Source organism: Lonchura striata, chromosome 2 (genome assembly GCF_050655825.1).
Source record: "Lonchura striata isolate lonStrDom1 chromosome 2, ASM5065582v1, whole genome shotgun sequence".
Classification (NCBI taxonomy): Eukaryota; Metazoa; Chordata; class Aves; order Passeriformes; family Estrildidae; genus Lonchura; species Lonchura striata.
In genome coordinates this window covers 59,695,714-59,721,210 of record NC_140704.1, presented here as the reverse complement: position 1 = coordinate 59,721,210, position 25,497 = coordinate 59,695,714, and positions in this window count along the sequence as shown.

Sequence of the window (25,497 nt, the reverse complement as noted above, 5' to 3'; positions counted from 1 at the left end):
CCCAGTCTACTCCTTCCCTAATCAGTACCTCAGCACTCTCACATGTAGACCGTACTTCTTTGGCACCAGGACATGCCTTGGTCACCACTTTGGACCAGAGCTATATGAACCCTTTATGTTGTGTCCTTGAAAGACAACTGATTCATACTAGCTCTAAAAAACAGAGATGAACTCTTCACTCAGTAGTCCAGATTCCTCCATTTTTTGTCTTTTCCCTTGGTTTCTGTCAAAAATTGATTTGAAATTCTATCTCCCTGATCACATCTATATCCTAGTCAGATGTGGAACTATCACTAGGAATGTGAGTTTTTTTTAAAAAGTCTGGCAAATCTATGATTGCATCTTCATGTGCATAATTTTAAGCCTTCTGTATAATAACACCAAACAGAAGTTTTGTTGCTCTGTTCTACCCTCTTCTACCTCATTCTAGCCCTCTCCTACTTTAAAATAGACCTCTCATAGTCTACCTGTGAAAATAAATTCATGGTGATTAAATAATCTACTGAAAACTGAATGATAATGTACCCTTCAATGGCAGGGTTAGACATGCAGACACCTTCAGCAAAGTCCTGGATGGTCAGCCCTTGACAGAACAACTCTACTGACAGGTTTGTTGCCAGAGACAGAGATTTTCTGAGAAGAGCTGTGGAGGAGAAGGACATCATCTCTGCAGAGAGAATGAAACGGGGAAAATATACCAGCAAAAAAGTGGCAGGAGAGCAGAAGTGGATTTCAGGATGTTCAAGGTAGGGATGTCAAAAACCATGATCTCTCTGGACTTCAAGTGTCAGTGCACGTTCAGAAACATATTTAATTTTACTTTCAGCCACTAATCAGAAATATCAGTGATTTTTCTTGTCTTCGTCATGATTTCTGCTGGTCTGGGGACCCTTGACATCAAATGCATTCTAAATATATAAAAATATAAAAAAGGCCTAACACTGCAGCATGCACCCATCAGCCACAGTTTTGTGGGCATGAGTCACAGACATGTCATCTCTGATACCTTGATAAAAAAAATCAAACCAATAGATTGTATTAAACCACCCCATGTCACCACATACATGAGAAAAACAAACCCTGTTATTGGTTTCACAGCCCACGAAGCTGTGAAACAGAACCAATGGTTGTCACTTTCTGTCATTTGTTTAACTAAATCCCAAAATTAAAATGCTTGTAGGGCTAATGAATGAAGAAAGAGTCACTGGAAACTGGTGGATCTGCTGATCTGCTAAAGGACAAACAACCAAATCTGCTTGGGGTTCTCAGTATCCATAAGGACTCTGTCCTATTTTATACTGTAGGGGAAAGAGAAGGAGAAAATAAATGAACACTTGAGGTTTGTCACCCTGAAGACAATCAAAAAGGTGAGTCTTGGCAAGGCAAACCAATTTTCTCTCCCCTCCCCTTCCTGATCCTGAAAATGCCCCAAACTTATTTTTTCTTATCTATTTAGCCTTAACTGGACTTGTGTAGTTAAAAAAAGAGGTGGGATTTTTTTTTTTAATGTTCTGTATTTTAAAAGCTACTTTCCCTGTTGGAGGGAAGTGAGAGAAGGTGTACTAATTTACAAATAATTCTCTGATTTGTCCATTGCTAGTACAGAAGATGTTTGGATGCAAGACATTTTCAGGATTCCTGGTCAGCACACATCCAATTCACTTTCTCAGTCACCCTGGCACAGGATGAAAGTAAAATTCAAGTAGGTAGATAGTGACTCAAGATTATGCTTTGCAAATTTCATCACAGATTTCCAAATGCCAGCTCATACAATGTAATCATGCTTGATTTGATTCTGGGTATGTTCAACTGCATTGTGCAATAGCCTTTGGGTTTATTTATAAAATGATATTTCTGTTGCAGCTTATTACAATGCAGAGACTGTAATAAACCCTTTGCTACAAAACAATATTAGCCTGCAAAAAAGTTCCTCAAATCTGACATGGAAAAAACCTTCCTTTTACTTCTGGAGAGATGTTTTAATCAGCCCAGGGTACCATGATGAGCAGGCCTTTCCAGTGAGACAGCCCAGAATGAGCTGAAGTTTTGTACAGAGATAATGGAAACAACCACAGAATTAATAAAAAAAAAAAAATGCTCATAATCTTGAGAACCTTTATCCAAGTAAACTAATACAGCCTGGAGTCCATGAGGGTTCCAGCTGTCATACATCACATTGCAAAGTAACAGTGCTGAGATAGTACAGATATAGGATCTGATGCTCTATAAATGGGATGTAAGGCTTCTTCAAAGGTTTAACATTAAGTAAAATATTGAAAACTCATGGAAAAGTACTGCTGCATCAACCACTGTTTCAGAAAATATTCAAGTCAGAGAACACAGAAGATGAGTTTTGTTGGAAATACCTTTTACAAAAAAACTAATACTTGAGATCAGAAAAACAAATTCAGAACAAAAGGAAACAAGAATGTACTGTTCAGAGAAGAAATAAAAGATGATAGTGGTTTCAAAAGCAGAACAACTTTAAGAGTGAATAAACCTGGATTTGTTTAGCCTCTCACAGGGACTGATCGCAAACTGATTGTATTTTATTGTCTCATGGTGTAGCTGGCACTTAAAGGCTTACTACAGAAGCATGCAATACCTAAAACTTCAATGCCTGTGCAAGCTGAGAGGCTAGATATTATTGTTAGCTACTGGACTTTGGTTTAAAAAAAACATGGAAATTAACTCCTCTGAAAAAATACCCTTCAATTCATAGTATTCTGTAGCAATTCCCATAATATAGGCACATCTGCTATGACCCTGATATCTCACATCAAAACCGCATCTGAGTAATACAGGCTGAGGTCCTTCTGACAGGAGATCAATTGTACAGGTAAACTAAACAAAAAATTTAACTCAATAAAAATAACTGAACATAGAGGGTTTTATGACCTCTGTATAGAGCCCACAATCCAGTATTTTGCTTAGGTCTTACCAGGGTCAGCTAAAAGATGAGGGCAAAAAACCTGCTAGGCAGTGATGCCTCAATAAGCACCTAGGCTGAAGTGGGAAATGCTGTTAGAATTGTACAGACTCTATGTGGAGTTTCAATTAACATGAACACAATTGGTTCAGTCAGAAGTAAAAACTAATCAAGCTGCAATGATTGTAACACACATGTAGTGTCTCCAGTTGAATCTAAATTCTTGACAGATGCTAATGCTGCAGAGAAAGGTCTGTGCCTGTCTGAGGGAAATGTGGTAGCTAAAAGTGATGGGACCACTCTTGATTTTATTTGAATCTCACTTCTGAAAGAAACATTCACTGAAGTACTGAGAGTGGCATAAAATCATCGTATCGAGTTTTATCAAGTGACAGAAACTGCCCTGGCAGTTCCAGCAGCACACATGAGGGCTGAAAGAATATCAGAGCTCTTATTCACTGCTTCATTTCAGAGCTCCAGTATGAAAAAAAGTGTCAGGAATTGGGATCAAGTTCAGTCAAACAGGAACATTATAAAACTGTGCATGCCAACAGAAACTCTTTGGGAACATTCAAATAAGGTAAGATACATAAAATTTATGGAGTTGAATTCTGAAAACCAGAAGCAATCAAAAAAAAATGTAATTTGAGTATTTTCTAACCACTAATGTTGACGTGTCTGTATGGGTTGAGGAGTTGGGAGGGAGATCCTGAACTGAGCAATTAAATAAAACTAAAACTAAAAATGAAACTAAAAATGAAACTAAAAATAAAAATAAAATAAAAAATAAAAATAAGGTCCAAAATAGCCCAAAATACAGATAAAATGATTTTTTTTTGTACTGCAGGAAGTATTTTTAAGCCAAGCAGACATATATTACAGAAGAATAAGACATCAGCTTCTAAAGATCAAGAAGAGGTGAAGGAAACAAGAACTGAATCAACCACTTTGCCCATCAAGGTTTCAGACTAACAACACAATCAGAATGTTCTGGGAAAGGAAAGCCCAAGGGCACGAAATGACTGGCTGATTATTATTCTGGGTTTATATACTTTATGAAACTCTATTTTTTACTATTAGCTGTTCCTCAGAGAAATCTGGAGGTCATTACACCTTCAAGCCCCACTGCTGCATTATGCAGAGGCTCACAGCTCACCTTGGCAGGCAGCACATCCAAGGCAGAGCAGCCCAGGCTGAGCGGCTGCACAGCTGCTCCTTAGGGAGCACAGCTCCCTCCAGGGCTGGTCTCTGCCTCAGCAGTGATTGCAGACATGAAGAACATTTCCATTGGAGCTATTTGGTTTGTAGCATTACTGCTAGCTTTGTTTTCAATTTCTTATGTTAAAACATAAATCTGGGGAGTAACTAGGAAACTTCTTAATTATTCTTTTTATTTCTTCTCTTTTCGTTCCATGGTCCCACGATGACCTCTCCCACTTAAGTCAATCATAGCTTGGCTTTGCAACAATAAATTTTCTTCAAAAAGCTTTCAAAGTTTCCACAACCTTGTTGGACATACAAGTTAATTCTGCCTTTCTTGTTCAAAGTGGCTTAACCAAAAATAAGGAAATATTTACTATTATTTTGCTCTTTGTCACATCTGTGTCTCCCAACAGTACCTCTCCATGATCTTAGTAAGATGATCTATATGTCCTAAAGTCCACTGGAGCAACAAAATGACTGAGAATTTTGCACAGCAAACACAAGCTGATATGGCATCTTATTATCTAGGTCCTGTCCTGGTTTTTTCTCCTTTGTCCATTGGTGAAATTCCACTTCACAAAGTCCCCTAGGAGGAAATTTAAAAAACACTACCCATAATAGAAAACATTTGTTTGCATTTTTTGTGTGCTGCACAGGGAAAAGGACTTTGAATATTAAGCAGCTTGATTCATCCTATTTACTAATGACAGGAATCATCCCGTGTCATAAACCTATAAAATGGGCAAGAAGGAAAATAAAAGGTACTGTTAAAAAGGTTTTTATTTATATTCACATCTAAAAGTTTAGTAATGTGTATGAAGAAAACAACTATTATACTGTTTACTTCAAAGTAAATTATAGAAAAATGTGATGAAACAGAAACAAAGACACACTGTGAGTAATTTTTCCACAAAGTCAAATCTAATCAATATGAAATTTGGTTTGTGATGGGCAGGGCGGGGGGGGGGGGGGGAGGGAAAAAGCCTAAGGAAGCAACATAAATGCATAGGACCACAGATGAGATAGAATTAAGCTTTATCCATTGGAATAAACTGAAAGAAACACCAACAGTGCAACAGTGCTCTTATAGTCTCAGACAAAAAAAAATTCCCAGAAATTCCTATTAGATCCTGAATTCCCACTTGAAGAAACCAGCACATGTTTCTGTGCATGATCATATGAAACAAAACATAATTTTCAAACTTAAAAAGAAAAAAAAAGTTAGTGGCAAGTAATCATAGAATCATAGAATGGCCTGGGTTGGAAGGTACCTTAAGGACCGTCTTGTTCCAACCTTCCTGCCATGGGCAGGGACACTCCACTAGACCAGGCTCCTCAAAGCCTTGTCAAAGATAGTATTAGACATTTCCAGGGAAAGGGTATCCACATCTCCCTGGTTAATCTATTCCTGTGCTTCACCACCCTCATAGTAAAGGATTTCTTCCTAATATCTAATTTAAACCCACCCTCTTTATTCCCCCTGTCCTGTAGTGACATGCTTTTGTAAAAAGCCCCTCTCCATCTTTCTTGAAGGCTCCCTTCAGGTGCAGGAAGGTTGCAATTAGGTCACTATGAAGCCTTCTCTTCTCCAGGCTGAACAAACTCAATTCCCTCAGCCTTTCCTCATACTCCACCCACATTCAATAGCCTGTCCAGGCCGCATGGAGAAAGTACCTGGTGGTGCTCATGGGCAGCCAGCCTGGCCTGCCAGACCTTGCAGGGCTTCAAGCAGAGTATTATATGGAAGGAACCCAAACACCTTAGTTACAGATATGTACCTGCACTGGTCTGCAAGAAGGGGGTGATTTTGTGGGCTATATTTATTTCTAATCTGTAACAAAATTTACCTTAATTTCTCTTTAAATTAAAAAAGAAGACCTCTAAAAGGAAATGCTTTGTAAATATCCTTTGTAAATATCCTTCCCATTATAATGAAAAAGACAAGTGCTTTTTTGTATAAACCAAAACAAAAATATTTCTATATTGATTTTTTAATTTGGCAGGCCAAGCTGAGCTTTTGAATATGGAACTTTGAGAAAATGCAGCAGCAGAATTAACCAAATAGAGCAAAAAACCATAAATTCAAACCACTTAAGCCCATGATAAACTGACAGTCAGTTCTATGAATTTAAAAATAGTGTATATTTAATTGAAGCATGCAATTAACTGGTTAGGGCTCTATCTCCTCATGAAACACATGTATCTCATTTTTACATGTTAAGAACTTGGGGTTTTTTAATAACATATTAAAATTATCGGTGGTTTGAATAATTGATCAGTCAAATTCTATAATTCTTTTACAAAAGAGTATTTGCAGAATTTTTAGTAAGCCAGACTGTTTTGTTGTCTCTGGCTAGAGTCCATACATTCTAAACAACTCTAATGATTCTTCCTACATAATTCTCAACAGCAGACTTTATGAATCTAAATATGTATTTTTATGGAAAAACAGGTGTTTTAATGTGTAAATGACAAATTGCTATGATTTTAACTGACAGGCAGGAAAAATTATTCCAGGATTTTTTTTTTTTGTTTTAATTAATCTTTCTTTTTCTGCACACGGTCTTGTGAAACTTAATAGTATGATAGAATTAAGTTTGAAATGTTTGAAATGATGTTACAGCAAGATATCATCATGAAATGATGCTTTTCATAAGAGAGAAAGGCTGATTAATATCTCAAATATACTTGCATGGAGACACCAGTTTCTTTTTTATATTTAAGAAGCTATGTAATGTCTCTATAGCCATCATTTTTATTTTTTCAGTAATTCATCATGTTCCTGGCAGGGAGTCTTTCCATCCTATTTAAGAGAATAAATACAACAGATGCCTGAAAATGCATTAATAATAGGGCAAAACCATCCTTAAAGTATCTGTAAAAGCCAGACTGGTTTTAGCTACTGTGCAAAGTTGAAGACTAAAGCAAGACTGGATTTTACCTGCCTATTGAAGATAAGCCATGCATATCAACAAATGTGCCACTTCCAGACCCTCACCACATCAAGAGGATTAGCTGCTGGAAAGCCAGAGAGGCAACCTGTACTTCCTTCTAACCAATTGTGTGTGGTTAAAAAACTTGCATATACACATAGATGGATGCTACAGAGGGTCAAGAGCCATGAGAAAGGTGCTCATGACTCTTGTGAGTCAATTTAGCACATTCAAGGACAGCCAGAGGTCACAGCCACTGGAACTTAGTGCTGCATTGTTGGTTCCCACTTTGCATTTTATGAACATTCGTAGCTGAAATCGCATGTCACACTTCATAAGGTTTGAAAAAAGAAAACCTAATGGTGCATCTCTGCAGTCAGGCAGGGCTGAGAGAAGCAGGGGCCTGGACTTGCAAAGAGAATCCAGAGAAGTGATTTGTAGTTGGCAGGCACACAGCTGTCCTTGCAGTGATGATGGAGGGTCAGAGTAGCAGTGCTCTGGGACAGGACATTGTGACAAGTAAGAGACTGGCTGGAAAGAGAGATTTTAAAGCAGCAGCTCTGCAGTTTCATCTACAAGAAAAAATTAATCAAAAGGACATTATGTACTCAGAGCTATAATTCAGGGGAAGTGAAAATTCTGAGGGAGGAAGGATTTTTGTCTTCTTTTTTATTGCATCCAGGACAAGCCAAACAAAAGGCCTCATTCAGAGAAAGGCAACAGAAGACAATTTAATAATAATCTCTCAGTTTTTCCATTACAAATTAAGTTAGGGTGCCATGCACTTTGAAATCCATCAGCTTTTGTTTACACCAAGTATTCCAGGCCAACTCCCATTCTGCGTCACATCTACTTTTGCTTGTGGTTCTGCCACAGCGGAATCTAGCAGAATATTTCTTCAACAGTTTGTATTTTAATAATTCCTATTCTCAACTCAGAAGCATTAGCAAGTCAGGGAGAGGCAGTGGCTGCAGGTATAGGAATGTTATAGTAAATATTTACTCCTACAGATACATTGTGTGGAATTTTCAGTTTTGTATTGGATGTGATATGCCATCTCTTCACCTTGATTATTTCTGGGTTTAGTTTTGATAGTTTCCATCCTAGACATGTTTCTGGTACTGGACTGGGCTGAAAAAGGGAGGGACAAAATAGACAATTTTGGCCAAGAATATCTGCATAGAAAAAGTACATTAGATATCCATCAGTGAGATGCTGAAAGAAACATCTTTGGTTCCTAATATTTTTGCTTAATTGGCTCTAATATGCAGAAGTTCTACCTAGCAGTAAATCTCAATGGACCAAACAAACCATGAGCATCCTGATCACATCTCCTCACTGCTCCTGTGCAGTGCTGGTAGGTATATTGGAAATCTGTAAAGCTGCTTTATCAGGCTCCCAAGGGCACTACTGCCTTTTGGAAATACTCAAGAAAGTAGGCTGGGTTGATTATTATCCACCCTTTCACCAGGAGAAATAAAAAAGAGCACAGGACAGAATAACAGCCTTGATCCATTGATAAATTAGAGGCAAAAAATATTCCTGAACAGATTCTTGAATCTACAGCCACAAAACTGTTTACTATCAGACAAGGGTTACCAGCCATTAATCATAAATGTTGTACTCTATGATCTTGAAGGTCTTTTCCAATCTTAATGATTCTATGATTCTATGACAAAGAATTTACATGTCAGGCTCAATCTCATGCCTGCTTCTCATCTAGATGAGAGAGATGCTCTGGACCTCTGCCAAAACTTCATTCTCCCATGCCAATTTTGCATCTCAGGTCACAGGTGAGAGCTGGAACATTCAGTAACAGAATATACAAAATATTCCTGGGAGCCACCATGACATACCCCTTTTTGGTATTTTGTTTTGGTTTTTTTTTAATTAATGAACTCTTACATATTCTTACCCACAATCATGCAACTAGATAGGTTTTATAGCAAAAAATTCTGAAAGAATCAGTAAGTTCTATATTAGTATAAAGACCATGGTCTTAGAATAAAGACCATCAGCAACAGCTGATCCAGTAAGGAAGACCATCTACTCATAGATAGAGAGGAGCACCAAACTTGTTGCTTTGATACAAGGAAGAAGCATTCCAGTAGACAAATGAAAGCTAGGAGCACTACTGACAGAAAAAGAACCTAGCAAGTGGGACAGGAATGGTCCTAGAAGTCCTGTGACAAATAAGACAAATAAAACTGTCTCATCCAACCTACACACTTCCCAGAAAGTGTCTGTCTGTGAGAGGTGATGCAGAAGAGGCAGTGATTGCTTCAGCAGATGCATGAGTGGAGCTGTCAAAGGTTTTAACGTAATAATCATGTCTCACACAAATTGAAGAGAGACATGCACAGTGGTGTCAGAAATACCTTCAATGAGTCTAAAATGAGAAATTGCAGCACTACAGAAAAGCAGGAAGCACAAGCATACACAAAGCATCAACATAGAAACTGAAGCCAAAGGTCCAATTAATCCCTCTCCTGTCCCTAGTCTCAAAGAAATATGCTATTTTGGAAGTCCAGAGGCTGTGTGAACAGTTCAATATAATGATTTCAAATAAACGAGAGCTAAAATGCTCCACCAGAAATCCAAACAGAAAGAGGTATTTGTTAAGGGTACTCATGATTCCCATATGTCTCTACAAAGTATGCTCAATCTCCTTCTTCAGAGTCTCTCCATAGTCATTTGCCAGTCCTCTTGCTTCTCTCTTATGGTATACATCATTTCAGACATACTAATGCTCATAAAAATGCCTGTCTTGCCATAGCTTCTGGGTGATCAGTGGGCAATGAAGCTTGATTCATGTACTGGTCTCTTTTCATGAGTGTAGACGCAAACAGGAAAATTAAATTATCTTTAGTTTTCCATATAAGTGTGTAAGTATTTATTTTAAATTTTAGTCTTAATCTTTCACCAAAGATGTTCTGATGTCTAGATAAATTTCCTCCCAAACTGCTGTCTCCTATAGTGAATGTATACTTATTTCAGGCTGCTGCAAAAGACTTGCTGCCTCCAAAACCCTGGTCACAGCTGGAGGACCTCTAAGAAAGTTCATATGTGTCACAAGGGGTCTCAGAGCAAATACCTCTGTGTCCAAATAGGTACCAGTGCAATATTTTCCCATAGGACCAACCAGCTACTGTATTTTTTCCAAATGGAACTTTGCCAAGGTATGCTGTTTCAACCCCATATGAAGTAGCCTTAAACCCCCCTCTCTGCTTGTATGTTGTGGCCCACATTTTAAAACAACACTATCCCATTCACAGAATGCAGAGATGCTCTACTATTTGATTATTATGCTTTGGTGCTCCTCTTTTTATTCTTTTCCCCTCTGGTCTAAAACATGAGTATAAAATCTATAATATCTGTCTAGAAAAAAAGTGCTATTACTTTTCTACCAGTTAATAACTAATCCCACCTCCGTTTTTGGTGCTCAGCCAAATACTATATAAAGGCAGGTCTTGGTGAGAAATAGTACAAATATTGTGGCTTGACATTTAGCACTCATTTTTTTTACCAGGACAAGGAGCGATGGCTTTAAACAAAAAGGCAGTAGGTTTAGGCTAGATATTACAAGGAAATGCTTTATTAAGAGAGTGGTGAAACACTGAAAGAGTTTTTTGGGGTGGGCATTAGCACACTCAGCAGAACAGAGATACAGTTTTTGGTGACACAGACATTTCTTTGCCAAATGGCAGTGATGTTCAAAAAGGCGACAAGGAATTATAGATTTCTTTGGGTTGGAAAAGACCTCCATGATCATCAAGTCCATCTGTTAGCCTAACACTGCCAGATCTACCACTAAACCTTGTCCCTAAGTGTTGTGGCGCGGCATGCGCTCCTCGCCGCGGCACTCCGAGCCGTGCCAGGCTGGGCGGTGAGGGAAGAGAACGGGCGGCCGCTTCCCCCTGCAAGCTCTGCAGTTCAGTTCGTGGCGCGCGGGGACAGACAAAGGCGGCACGGGACTTGGGGGTGAACGGGATGGTTTTATTCAGTGAGCCCCAAGACCCCGGTGGGCGGGGGGGCAAAGGTTTTATACAGAACTCAGGAGGAGGGGTGTAGGAACAGTAACCAATAAGGGAATAGCAGGGGAGGAGTTTAGGGCAGAACTAACATGACAGGGAAGGTTCCAGGGAAAGGGGCAGGGAAAGGGGGGTTGGGGGGGGGGAAAACAGATATTAAACTAATATTAAATGAAAGAAAAACACACCACCGCATCTCCCTCTTTTCTTTTACAAAAGGAAGGAGAATTTTGTGGTTTAAGCAAATTAATAAAACATGCAAATAATATAAAATCATATGATAACATTGTAAATTACTTAAAGGACATGAAAGACACATTATTGCATTTATAGGGCAGGAAGAGTAGTAACAGCCTAAATCAGACATAAGACTGTACAAAACTTCCTGTTTTGCTGCTCTGAGTAATAATCTAAAACAATGTAAATAATTGAAACTATTGAAATAGAATGAAATAATTGACAGAAATTAAACAAAAAAATTTAATTAGAATTATTAAAATTACAACTATCTAATTTAAATAAAATAATTAAATGGAATTATTGGAATTAAATATAATAAAAGATCAACTAAATATAACTAATAAATTTTTAAAATTCGCAGCAATGCAGCAAGCCTGAAGCGATATACTAGTTATGCGATTCCTGTAGCAATAATGGTTAAAAACACAGCCTTTAAGTCAAAAAATATTAGAAAAGACTGAATTAATTATAATTATAACAAAACAGCTTAATATAAAATCAAATTGTAACATTACATATTATGAAAAAAAAACATAAGTTGAAAGACATTAAAAAATTATAAACTAATTGTGATTATAACATATGAAACATATAAAAACTTCATCTGGAATATATAAAATTGTCCTAAATGAAAGTCCAAATTAAGGGTACAAAGCATAGCAGGATTTGTGACTTCATCTGATTTAGAATTTGCTTCGTTACGGCGTTTGCGATGTTCAGCTTCTTAAATTCTTAAAGCAGAGTCAGCGGATAACGGCGCTTGTCTTAAAGCAGAGTCAGCGGACAACGGCGCTTGTCTTAAAGCAGAGTCAGCGGACAGCGATGTGGTTTGTTCAATTTGAATGTTTGTTTGCGAGGTGGGCATAATATCTTGAGTATTAATTAACTGGGATGGTATTTCTTTCTATAAAATATAACTTAACAAATAGATTATTCAAAAAATAATTAAAAGCAAAAAGAGGAATTCATAGTTAAATAAAAAGGAGTATTGGGTAGGGTACATTAAGGAATAGGATAGGGGAATCAGACAATCACTTAATTAGTGATTGCCATGATTAACAGGGGGTATCGGTAAGGGGTGGACCAGGGCGCCGCCATTTTAGGGGGAAGACAAAATGACGGATCCTCAGTCCCGGGTTTCGGCTCCATTTCCTCGGAAGAAGATCCCTCCCGACCTTCCCCCCGGAGGAAGAGCCAGAAGAAGGATTGGGGAATATCCAACCCCGCCTCCCCACAATAGGGACTAGCCTCGTGCAGGGACGGTGCAGGGCTATTGGGAGAGAAATGGGACTGGCGGGAAACCAGGGGCGGAAAGAAGGGTCAAGGCAGGAAAATGGGTCCCGAGCGGCGTGGCCAGCGCCATCTTGGGAGGGGGTGCCAGATACACTGCACTTGGCCTGAGCAGTGTCCGGCAGGGCACTTGGGGCGGCTCGGCCACAGCAATCCCCAGGGGAGGATAGGAAAGGGTTTTAGGAAAGTCCGAGGGGATGGGGATATATGGAGCTTCACAGAAGCAAAAAGGGGAAATTTATAGGAGGGGGGGGGGGGGCCCAACGCAGCTGGATGTCGGCGCAATGCGTGGGTGTAAAGGGTCTCTTTTAACAACTCTCCTATAGCTAACGTGTCGCCCTCTTAGCTGTTCCCTACTGGTGTCTTTTCTACCCCCTCCGTCCAGCCCAGAATGGGGAGGGGAGGATAGAGAAGACAACTTTTTCGAGGAGAAGAAAAAGCGATCCAATCTAGGTCCCCACAGAAGACTAGGCGAAGAATAGCACTCAGTGCTAGCTTCCCCCAGAAAAGGAAAACCCACCCGCCTGCCAGGGACATGCAAGGCTACAGCCCCAGTCTGGGCGCAGACGGGGGTTAAAACGCAAAAAAAAAAAGTGGCAGACCCAGCCGCCCGTCGGGGCGATCCCCACCCCGTGTAGCCTACCTTACCTTGCAGGCTCGGACGGAGATGGCTTGAATCTTCTCTTCGACTCAATGGAAAAGTCGCGCTAAAAACTGGGGATGTTCCTTTCCGGAAGCCTGGGTGTTCCCGTTAAACCAAGACTCGTCCCTGAAGCCTTGGTTTAGGCCACTATCAGCCTCTGGTGGTCTCACTGCAGATGCTGACCGAGGAACCTCTTCTCGGTAGCCTTTCTTCAGGCTCTCCTGAGCCGCTGCCAAAACCGCCCTCTGTGTCCTCGGGTAAGTCTGCCCGCCAAAAAGCTCTGCAGCCCAGCTGCCCGTGCAGCGCGGCTGCTTCCAGGCGGGAAGATGGCGAGAACAAAGAGGGTCCCGGAGCGTCAGTTTTTCGCTCGGCGCTCAGCTCCTCTTAGCATCAGGCAGAGCTTTTATGGCCGTAGATGTTCCTCTTCCCTCCTTCTTCTTCTGTGAGGCGGGCGCCCCCACGAATTTGCCCGTTTTTTTTACAAGACGAAGGAGGGAACCATCCTCTTGCTACCATATGTTGTGGCGCGGTATGCGCTCCGAGCCGTGCCGTGCTGGGCGGTAAGGGAAGAGAACGGGCGGCCGCTTTCCCCTGCAAGCTCTGCAGTTCAGTTCGTGGCGCGCGGGGACAGACAAAGGCGGCACGGGACTTGGGGGTGAATGGGATGGTTTTATTCAGTGAGCCCCAAGACCCCCTCGGGGGCGGGAGCAGAGGTTTTATACAGAACTCAGGAGGACGGGTGTAGGAACAGTAACCAATAAGGGAATAGCAGGGGAGGAGTTTAGGGCAGAACTAACATGACAGGGAAGGTTCCAGGGAAAGGGGCAGGGAAAGGGGGGTTGGGGGGGGGGGAAACAGATATTAAACTAATATTAAATGAAAGAAAAACACACCACTGCACCTAAGAACCATATTTGCCCATCTCTGAAATATCTTCAGAGGTGGTGTTTCCACCACCCTGGGCAGCCTGTTCCAATAATTGACAACCCTTTCCATAAATGAATTATTCCTAATATTCAATCTAAATCTCCCCTGGTGCAAGAAGAGGACATTTTCTCTCCTGCTACAGCTTGCTACATGGGAGAAAAGGCTGATCTCCATCTTGCCATACCCTCCTTTTAAATAGTTTTAGAGAGCAATAGAGTCCCCTCAGTCTCCTTTTCTCCAGACTGGTCAACCCCAGCTGCATCAGCTGCTCCTCATCAGACTTGTGCTCCAGACCCTCACCAGCTCTGTTGCCCTTCTCTGGAATCACTCTAGGTCCTCAATGTCCCTCTTGTTGCAAGGGGTCCAAAACTGAACACAGGATTTGAGGGGTGGCCTCACCAGTGCTGAGTACAGGGGGATGGCCACTACCCTGGTGGCCACACAATCAGAAAATACTTACTTTCTGGTTAAAATGAAAAAAAAACATCCAAAACCACAGAGTCATTCTACTCCCATTCTTCATTTCTGGGAAGTTTTACTGTGTACAGAGTTTGCATCCTGAATCTTCTGCTCCTTCATTGAATATGGAATAGCCTCAATTAAATTTTGTTCATTTGAAAACTGAGGAAGCTCAGCCTGTGCTCAGCAGATACATTTCTTGGCTTTCAGACTTCAGCAGACCCTTAGGGTATGAACAGAGTAGAGGACTATATGCTGCTTTCTTTAAGGTACCTGGCCTCTAATACAAAATACCAATATGACAAAAGGTCACATTCTTTTACTTCATACACAGCTCACTGGGAAACAAAGGACATGTAAGAAAGCATTCCAAATATCCTTCAGGTTTAGCAAAGAAGAATGTAGACTTCCATATAGACAAAGCATTAAGTATATCTGAATTCTTACTCCTTCACCAAACCCTCTGACAAAATTTATTTCTGTTTTATCACACAGCCAAAGGCTGGGGCTCTGGCTGACTCTTTTTTTTTTTTTTTTTTTTTTAAGAACTTAGCTGCATTTCAAAAGAACAGTTTTAAATTCAGACAAACAGTGGACATTGCAGCACATGCTAGTGACACCTGTCAGGAGCTTTCAGAAGAATTTACTATAGAGGGAGTCTGAGACAAGGTAATGAAGTCAGACTGTCATTTCTAGATACCATCTGCAATGATTTGTCTGCAAATGGGATCAATTACCCTCCAGAGGCACTTTTTCCCTATCTGTTCAAAGAGGGAATAGCAGATGAGTAATTTAGTCTACAGACCTAGCTTTTAAAAGGCTTGGGTTAAGAGAACTGAATTTCCATAGATAATCATCAGCTTTGCACACTGTGCAGCTGCCCTCTGGTTTACTTTTTCATGTTAAAAGATTGTTATAAATAGTCAAGCAGACACCCCAAAAATCAGAACAGCAATCTTCTTCTTTTAATACAAGGTATTGTTACAAACTTTTAGGAGAGATGATTATTATGATAGTGAAAGTTTATTAAAAGATTTGCCTTGATCTCAGTTTTTTACCTAGAAATTTGAGGCAGCTGTGCCCCTGCAGCCCATGGAGGTCCATGGTGGATCAGATATCCACTGCATCTACTGCACAATGCCACCTTGGAGCAGGGGAATGATGTGTAGAGTCCTCCCACTAAGGAGCAAGAAGTAGATACAATGTGTGAGGAACTGACCACAAACCTCATTCCCTCATCCCCCGCACCACTGTGGGGGAGGATATAGAGAAATTGTGAGTAAAGTTAAACCCGGGAAGGAAGCAAAGGTGTGGAGAAGGTGTTTTTAAGATTTTGTATTTGACTGGCAACAAATTATACTCATTTCCCTGGGTCAAGTCTGTTTAGCACATGATGGTGATTGGTGGGTGATCTCTCCTTGCACTTAGCTCAGGAGACTTCCTTTATATTTTCTCTCCCTTGTCTAGCTGAGGAGGGTAGTGATAGAGTGGCTTTGGTGTCCATTCAGGGTCAAACCACCACAATATTAATGAATTTCCCATAGTTTTTTCATCTTTAAAACCTTTCTCCAATATTCTCAGGAGATGATTCAGAGTTTTCTCTTCAAACATCTTTTCCTCTCCCAGCCCCTCCAACCAGACCTCTGCTTAACACCCGTCTTCAATTGTCAGTCACTTTGCTACATGCTGTTCTTTTGTCAAAAATAAATGAAATAATAAGTCTCCTTAGAGTAGAAAGAACTTTTTCATATGGAGAGAAGCTTCAGCAGATGCATGGAGGAAACTTAAACCAGCTGTCCAGAGAGTCTGCAGATTTGAGAACCAGCAGTGAGACTCACTCAAAAGATAACTTACAAAGACTTTTGGAAGTCATACACAGGGAAACTTTGATCAGAGAGGAGGATCAAGATAATAATAAGTAGGATGAACTCTGGGTAGAACGATCTGATGAGATTGCCAGGCAAAAAGCAAAAAGAAAGAAAAAACCCACTAAAAGTGCTTCAATGAAATTCTGAATTTGGATTAGGAAGACTAAATTGTCTTCAACTTAAAATACTCCAAAAACATTTCATATGTCATTACTCCATCTTGATTCCTCCCTTGTGCAAGTAATATGAACAATATCCAGTTCTTCTATTTGTAAATTTTGTTTCAAATATAAAGCGAATACCAAATATCTGCAGCATGCTAATGAACCTGTAGCAAGCTAAAAAAAAATTAATTCGCACCCAAACCAGCATGTCTCAAAAATCCTAATAGTATGTAGGCAGACTTAACCTTTCCTACCTGAATGCAGCAAAAAAGTTTTTGTTGTCATTTGAATGAAATGGCATTTGGGGCTGTATTTAACTTACCTAGAGCTATATCCACTTTCAGGGTACAATTTAAAGATTTTGAATCCTCATTATCACTTTGGTTTAAAGTTCTCAGATTATTCAGTTTGCAATGAGAAAAAATTTTCTTATAAGAGACAATTGTCTAGGACATAAGTTGCTTGTTTTTCCCTAGTATTGCTGCCAAAGGGTTGTTCTGGGTCACATTTCCCTGCAGTTTAGTGGTAGTGCGGACCCTTTATTTTGAAAACTGGAGATCTGAGAGTGTTTTTTGCTACACTTAAGCCAGGCCATGTCACCTCTGCATAGGCAGATGTTTCCACCTCTGCCATGGCCTAGCCTAAGAAGCTACACTTAGAATCATCATTAATTAGCTAGCAAAGCCAGGAGAGTTCATTCAATAGTAACATAACAAAAAGCAGAGAAGGCTTTCTTTTGCAGTATATTTCACTGATACCTTACATGTTATTAATTATTGTACATACTCTAAAACTACCTGTTTTCAACAAATTAATTGTATCCATTAAAAGCAGTATGAAAACAGCCTTAAACGACTGTTACATTTTCACTGTGAGACTTTTGCACAGTCTAAAATACCTCTAAATATTACCTTTATTTACATGTTGTCACAGTAATAAATAAAGCTATTAGAGGAAATGCAATTAATTGCATTTATTTTCCTTAAGTATTGATTTTCCTTCATATAAGAAATATTACAAGAGTAAAAAAACCCCAACAACTACTTTTTTTTCAGTACAGATATACTGATATAAATTAAACCTAATAAAGTCAGCATATTGAAATAGAGCAAGAATTTAACCATAAGGAATCTATGCTTTTTTTGGAAGTGGTTCTAAATTTTATAGCAAAGTCATATAACACAGGATTCCTTTAACAGCAAATGCATTCAAAATGTATCAATTCACCTGTTTGAAATAGGAATATTATTGAAATTCTGTGAAAAGACATTCCAGCTGACCAGAGAGAAGTTGCATTTATGATAAGTAATATTTGTTGGTGCTTCCTAAAGATTCAGATTTGAATTTTGAATCAATATTTAATGTTTTGTTTTTTAATCCCACAGGAAGCTGCTTTGAAAAATATGCCTTTTTTTCATTTTTTATGGCAAACACCTAAAATCCTTTCACTAGAAACTTCAGATAAACCTCAGATGAGGCAGTGAAAGCAGTACATTAATGTACTTACAGACTTTGATAGAGAAAATAATTTTTTTCAACTAAACCCCAAGAATCCATAAAAAGTTAGTCATAAGTGTGAATTTTTTTCCCCACACTTGGGTTTATGTACTTGAAAAGAGACTGTGGTGGGCAGCATTGTGTGAAGAGCTAGCCAGAGCTTTGAAGTGATGCTATCTGCTACCTTTCTTTGTGTGATTCTGCCTTTCTTTATGTGAAGCTCCTGCAAAAAGCTGTCAGTCTCTAAAAGTCATGTTCTTCGTCATACTTTCATAGTGTGGTTTGTCGCAACATCGACCTTTTGGCACAGCTCTGCTGCACAAGGTGCACTAAAGAAAGTGAAAAAATTGGCAACAAAATACCTCCTACTTTTTCCCATACTTGCTCTCACCACCACTTTTCTGTACCTTCCTGCTGTTCCTCTGCACCTTGAAGAAAAGGGAATGAAACCCCTTCTCCCCAGCCAAAACCCCACGCCTCTCTCCATCGCGCCGGAGCTGTAACATGTGCTCTCTAGCTGCTGTTGTTGCTCTTCTGCCAACCATGCCATCCTGCTAAGCATACTCAGCTCATCCCAGGAAAGGAAACTTCTGGTGGGATGAACAGAAATATGGGGAAAAAACTAGAGGAAGAATTGTTGAGGAAAGAATAGTATGCTGTCAATATAGAGTCCAAATTACTGGGGAAGAATCAATCATATGAAGAAAAAGAAATAAAGGGAGGTTAAGGCAGAGGTTTCTGAGAAGTGTTTAGAATCTGATTTTTATGATCATGTAGGAACTTGTGCAAATAGCACCTGGACCTTTGGGGTCTTTCAAGTGGTCACTCTGACATTAACAGGGATAGAAAGAATGATGAGACATCATCAGAGAATAATGCAATTGGGATGAAAACCTTGGTGCAAAGGTTATTCTCATTTTATAGTGCACTTTCTGTATTCCAAATAACTCTGAACAGCAGTGATATTTAAATGTCAGAGGTGAAATCCATACTTCACCAAAGTCAGCTCGGGTTTACTAACCACAAAAAAAAGAGATCAGAACTGAACCAAAGACTTTCACAAGGAGATTTATAATATCTAAATACATATTGATATTTCTCCTTCCACTGTATTGTGTTCTCATCGGCTTCCACAATGCATTGGGATGGAAAGATGAAGCATTCTGATTCTTGTAATTGAAAATAAGAAACCTTCTTGGGGTTTCCCTGCTAAAGTTTTAATCACCCTCCTCCCAAATGCTGCAGAGATTTCTGAAAGACAGAGAGGGAGTGGTGAGAAAGAGATATCTTTTAGAGAAATTATTTTAATTTCCTGGGAAATTGCTGCAATAGCATATGACATATCAAAGAAATCCAGCTTCCACTGTTTCAGTACTAATAACAACTACTTTATATATATACATATATATATGTATATACCCTTTCACCAAATTATCTCGGTATTACTTACTCTAGAAATAGTCTTTGAGATGGCAATTGTCTATCATGCTTTTGTAAAGCACTGTAAAGCACTGTATGGCATCCAAAATGGTTGCAGGATTTAGGAGCTAATGTAACACATATTTCCTTTTTAAATGAAATTAAATTAAAAAAAAACCTCTAAATATATATGCAGAGAAGTTAATCTAGTATTTTGTTTTACAAACAAGAAAATAGTGCACACAAGGAGTGCTAAATCACTTGAAAGATGTCATCATAATGTTGTGAGATCATTTAACCAATCTGATGTGTCACTAGGAAAGTTTCGCAGAACACTCACTCTCAGGGTTGAGCAGGGATGGAGAGTTTGTATTGAACAGAAACAAACTCCCATATGCTTGAAAATTGTTGAAGACTTCAATATCTCAAAACAGATGAGCACAGATTTAAATTGACAATGATTTTGGGACAATCTGAGATTCATGCAATATACTTAAAATACTGCAGACTTGTTCTAGTCAACAGCACAATCCTATTGGGCTATTGCAGCAAGAGTTCTAAATTGCACTGATCTTATAGCCAAAAATCTAAGAAATAAAGGAACTGCTTGGGAATGGAAATGCATTTCTTTCTTTTGCCCTTCTGGCTTGTTTAAGATTCCTGTAATTTTCACCTTGGAGAATGTAACTAAAATGCACATAAGGTCTCAACCCTGGCATGCTGCAGATATGTTAGCAAAAAAAAAAAAACCATGGGTGCTAATGACAACCAAGTGAATTAACCAGTAAAGGCAGTGCAAAGGAAACCCTAAAAAAATTAGGTCCTATATCCTGAATCAAGTTGCATTGTAATCTTTCTTTTAAAATTGATTTTGAGAGCAGATTTCAGCAAAGTACATTTGTTAGTATAATTAGAAATCAGGATCTCATTAGAAGCAAATATTAAACTATCTGTATATAGAAAAGTGAATGCTTTTTCTGCTTATTTCTAATGTTCTATTGTCTGTGCCTATCAAAGTTAGCACCTGCTAAATATCAGTACTTTTGTAACAGGAAACTCTTAGGTAAATTTGTCTAAATTGAATCTCTGATTCTAGCCCAAGAGATTACAGTCATGTTCCCCATACTGTCTTAATTGTTCGACTTATTTAGGTATCAGTCCTTTCAGAAGTTGAAATCCTTACCAATTTCAGACTATTTATTCTTAAGATTCACCTTGGAACTAAATTTTCTCTGCGTTTCCTTTATAGAGCAACAATAAGTGGAAGTTCAGAAGCTCATCTTATGCTATTTGGACTGGTAATGTTAAAGCATTATGTGACCTCTGGAGCACAGAAATAGCCTATAAGCATGACTGAAAAGTCTTTCAGGAGCCAATAAACGTCCCCAGTTTCACAGACAAATGCTCTGTGTATTATACTTCACAGGACATGAAGCTGTGAAAATTATTCATCACCTGGATCTTGAAAATGCATTTCCTTTCAGTCATTTAGAGATCCCAGCTAAGACTGCCAAAAGGAGCATATTTTGAAGAGGGACTGCGCAGTCTCTTGCAGGATTGCTATAAAGCCAGACTATTCCTCAAGCTATGCAAAGGCTGTGAGAAAACAACTTCACACATTTTCTCTCTTAAACTTATTTTGAAAATCAGTTCCTTTGTTTAAAAATGTTGCTGGCTCTCATTATTTCATTTGAATTGCAGAGATATAACTGAAAAAGGAATTGACCGTTGCCCTGAACTGCAAACTCATTAAACTAATACTGAACCTGTGGCATTCAAAACAGTATCCAGCTTCCTCATTCACCAAGGGTTATGCTTTAGAAATTTTCTCTTTTGAGTCAGGATGTGCAGGAAGAGAATACAGTCTTTGCAGTGTTACCTACTGAAGACGTGGCTACCTTTCCTTTTCTGGCAGATGTAGAACTTGGAGAGGGCAACACAAGTCAAAGGATGAAAGAATCTGGAGATCTCAACCAAGAATCTATGCATGTCAGCCAAAAGATATGCTGCTTTGTAATGAATTCTTTTAGAAATTCTGCTTTTTGATATGACCAGAGTGAACTTCTTCACCTAGCACAGAATATAGTAATGCTTCTTTCCTCTGGCTTACTGCCTCTTGGGAATTAAAACATTTAACTGCATGACAAAAATTTACCATCTCAATGCACACATGTGACAGATAGGATTGATTTGGGGTTTCTTATTTGGGGTTTCTTCTTTGTTTGATTGTTTTGTTTTGTCCAGTTTGTTTTTTCTCTTAGTAGGTACAATGGTTGTACAGTTAGATGGAGGGATTTGTAAGTTCTACTTCTGTGCTAAGAAGTTTTATAGGTCTGAGGTCAAAAAAGCAGCTTCTGCTCCTGTTTGCCAGGCACTGAGCTTGCTTCCCTGGACACTCTTCAGTAACCAGAGCTATTTTACATTCAGCTCTCCTGAGGATGCATCCTATGCTGCAGTTGACATCTAGCATTAAAACATTTGACATTTCTAAATTACTTCTAACCCCTGAACTGCTGTTACTCACATTAGTGCCCCAGAACAGCCATTTTGAAAAAGTGAGAGTGAAACATAGATAAATTAATTATAAAGTAAGATTAATCAGGTAGAAAGATTTTTTACTCGATATTTCAAGAACCTCAAGGTAGAGTTACCTGGCCTACAAATTGTTTCCCTCTCAGATGTTTCTGCCCTTCTAATTAGAAGTCTCCAGGATATTTAAAGCATTTTAAGAATCTGAACTAATAAAAAGGAAAAAATTATTAAAAAAAAAAAGAGGCAAAACCACAGAATCTTCATTCTGCAGCCCCAACATATAATATGGAAAAAGAGTGCCTGTATTTTGAAATATATGCCAAGATATGCCAAGTTTTACCTCCTTCATATATCACCTTCAAGTGTTCCTTCATGAAATTATATCAAAAAATGGCCTCTACAACAAATACTATTATAAGCCAAGAGGTCACAGCTTATTGTACATCTAGCAGTTTACTTTGAGCATAAATTGATGTCAGATTTCTAGAAGCAATATTATTCTGATGAGTTGGGTTTAGTTTGTTTTTTACCTAAATCACATCCAATCTTTTAGAGGCTGGTCCTTTGTTAAAACAAAGCAATTGCATCACAAGAAGATGTTAGATGTCATAAAACTAGAAAATGAATGGAAGAGCACATAAAATGTTTTTTCTTGCCCCCGTTGTCCTCATTAGGAAATTAATGTTTACAGCTGAGAGTTCCTTGCTGTCAGTGAAGGCACTGAAACAGAAAAAGGGATGCCAAACAGACATCATAACTTTTGGCTGCATTTTGAATTCTTTCATTAGGCAGCAGATACAATGAATCAGGAAGTTTCACTGATATTATTTAGGGGAATGAAGATAAGAATATATGATTACTACAATATTCAGGTTAAGAAACTAAATCTCAGAAGGAAAGAAATATAGCCCAAGAAGAACTCAGAGCTCCTCTGACTTAAATAAGGACTTAATGTATTAGTAGTAAATTACATTTTTCCACATGAAAATTTTTTCATTATTTCTTAAAGCAACACAGGAAGATAAGAAAGGTTGTGAATGTATTTTACCTCTTCTTTCTATATCCTGCAGGAAAACTAAGGCCTTATGAAGACACATTTACACATTGTCTCATAAGGCAATGGCTGGCTAACCTGCTGTATCTACAATGTGTAGGGGGGGAAGGTTGTACCTCAGGACACAAATTCAAAATTCTACTTTTCTTTGTTTACTCAGATACACAAAGAATTGCTCATCTACCCGAGCAGCTCTTTGGAATTTCCTGAGCTCAGAACATCCCTCTAAATGACAGTTAAAAATTATATTTTTCAGAATAAATTAAAGTTTTCCATTAAGCACCTACGCCTTTATCTCTTGAGTGTCCTAATATTTGAATAGCAATCACAAGATTGAAGCAAAAGATGGATGATGTTAGGTGAACCTTCTATGTTTGAGATGCAGCTCCATGATTGATGAAGAATCAAAAACAATTGTAATTATTTCTGTGACAGGTTATATGCTGGCAGTATTAAAATACAGAAATCTGAAGTGATAGCTCTTCCCAAAGTATCTCTGTGGTTTCAAATTAAAATGCCCAGTGATAATACAGATAGTGTCACTTACTGCTTTAACATTTCTAGCAAATAAAAAACTACTACTTTCACAGTTAGTAACTATTTATTTGAAGTGAAAGTTTATTTGGAGTAGAAGTCAGCTTGAGAGAGGACATATGTATGTTATCCCAGTTAGAAAGGAGACAAATCAGAGACAGAGAATCATGGTTTGGGTTGAAAGGGACCTTTAAAACCGTGTAGTCCCAGTCCCTCTGTCATTGGGTGGGACACCTTCCAAGGTTGTTCAGAGCTCTATCCAGTTTGGCCTTGAACACTTCCAGAAATGTGGCATCCACAACTTCTTGGGGCAAACTCTTTCAGTGTTTCACCACTCTCTTAATAAAGCATTTCCTTGTAATATCTAGCCTAAACCTACTTCCTTTTTGTTCAAAGCCATCGCTCCTTGTCTTGGTAAAAAATCCCTTTCCACCTTTTTGGAGGTTCTCTTCAGGTACCAGAAGGCCAGAATGAAGTCACACCAAAGGCTTCACTTTCCAGGCTGAGCAAACCAAATTCTCTTGGCCTTTCCTCACATGAGAGGAGCTCCATCCTTCCAATTATCTTGATGGCATCCTCTGGACTTGCTCCAGTAGGTCCATGTCCTTGCTGTGCTGGGGATCTCAGAGCTGGTGGGATGCAGCACTGCAGATGGGGTCTCACCAGAGCAGAGTAGAGGGGTAGAATCACCTGCTGCCCATGCTGCTTTTGATGCAGCCCAGGATTCCATTAGCTTTTCATCAGAAAATCTAATTTGGCTCATTAAAAATAAAATAGCATCATCCTACACTCTGCCTCAAAAAGCCTCTTTCTATCTAAATTTCACTTAACAAGACAGCACCTTATTCACTTCATTGATTTTACTCCCACAGACAAATCAAAAAATTAAAATTATTTGAAGGGAGAAATGAACTCTTCATCCCATTAGTGTCCAAGGTAGTATTTTTCAGTATTTACATACAGCCAAATTATGTGATGTGAAGCATCATGAACATTTTGCTTCTATGCAGACCATCATAACATTTCTTTCAGCGCTAAAACAGTTGAGATCAAAAGAATCTTCAAAGCTGGGAATGGGTCAGATAGTGCCCTGTTTATAATTCTGTGTTTGATAACTAGGGCACTGCATGTGGCAGAAGTGACTGAGGTTTCACAAAGTACCACAATATTTGAATATTCAAAAGAGATTTGAGCATTCAGGATATTTGCATACACAAAGGGTCTTAACTTTGTGGCATCCAAAATGAGAGAGATTTAGTTCTCTATGGCTGCTATTCAGAAGTAGGTAAGGCCTTCTAAAATCTTAGGTAATATCTAATATTAATATCTAATACATGTATTTTATGATATGTACAGGGTGTATAAAGTTCATACTCCTTTCATTTTAGCACGGTTCTTATTACTGACAAAGCTGTTACCAGGATAGTAGTTCTGAAGTTGGTACAAAAATATATGTGAAACATGGCCCCTTAAAAGGCATGAAACTATCTTTAAAAAATAACCTGAACTAGTTTGCTCAGATTTTACCTCTGAGTTTTTACCAATGCCCCATTCTCCTTAGCCAGACAAGTCCTATCCCTTGCTTTCAGGCAAAAAAACAGCTGGGGTCACCTGGTTCCTCTAAGGCAATGAGAAACATGGAATTTCCTGAAGGAATGCTTAACATATATGGATTCTCCATGTTGGGGCCAGAACAGAATTTACAGTCCAAATCAATAGTTTAATCTCCCTTGAAATGCCCAAATGTTGGGTATTGCGTTCCTGATATGACAGC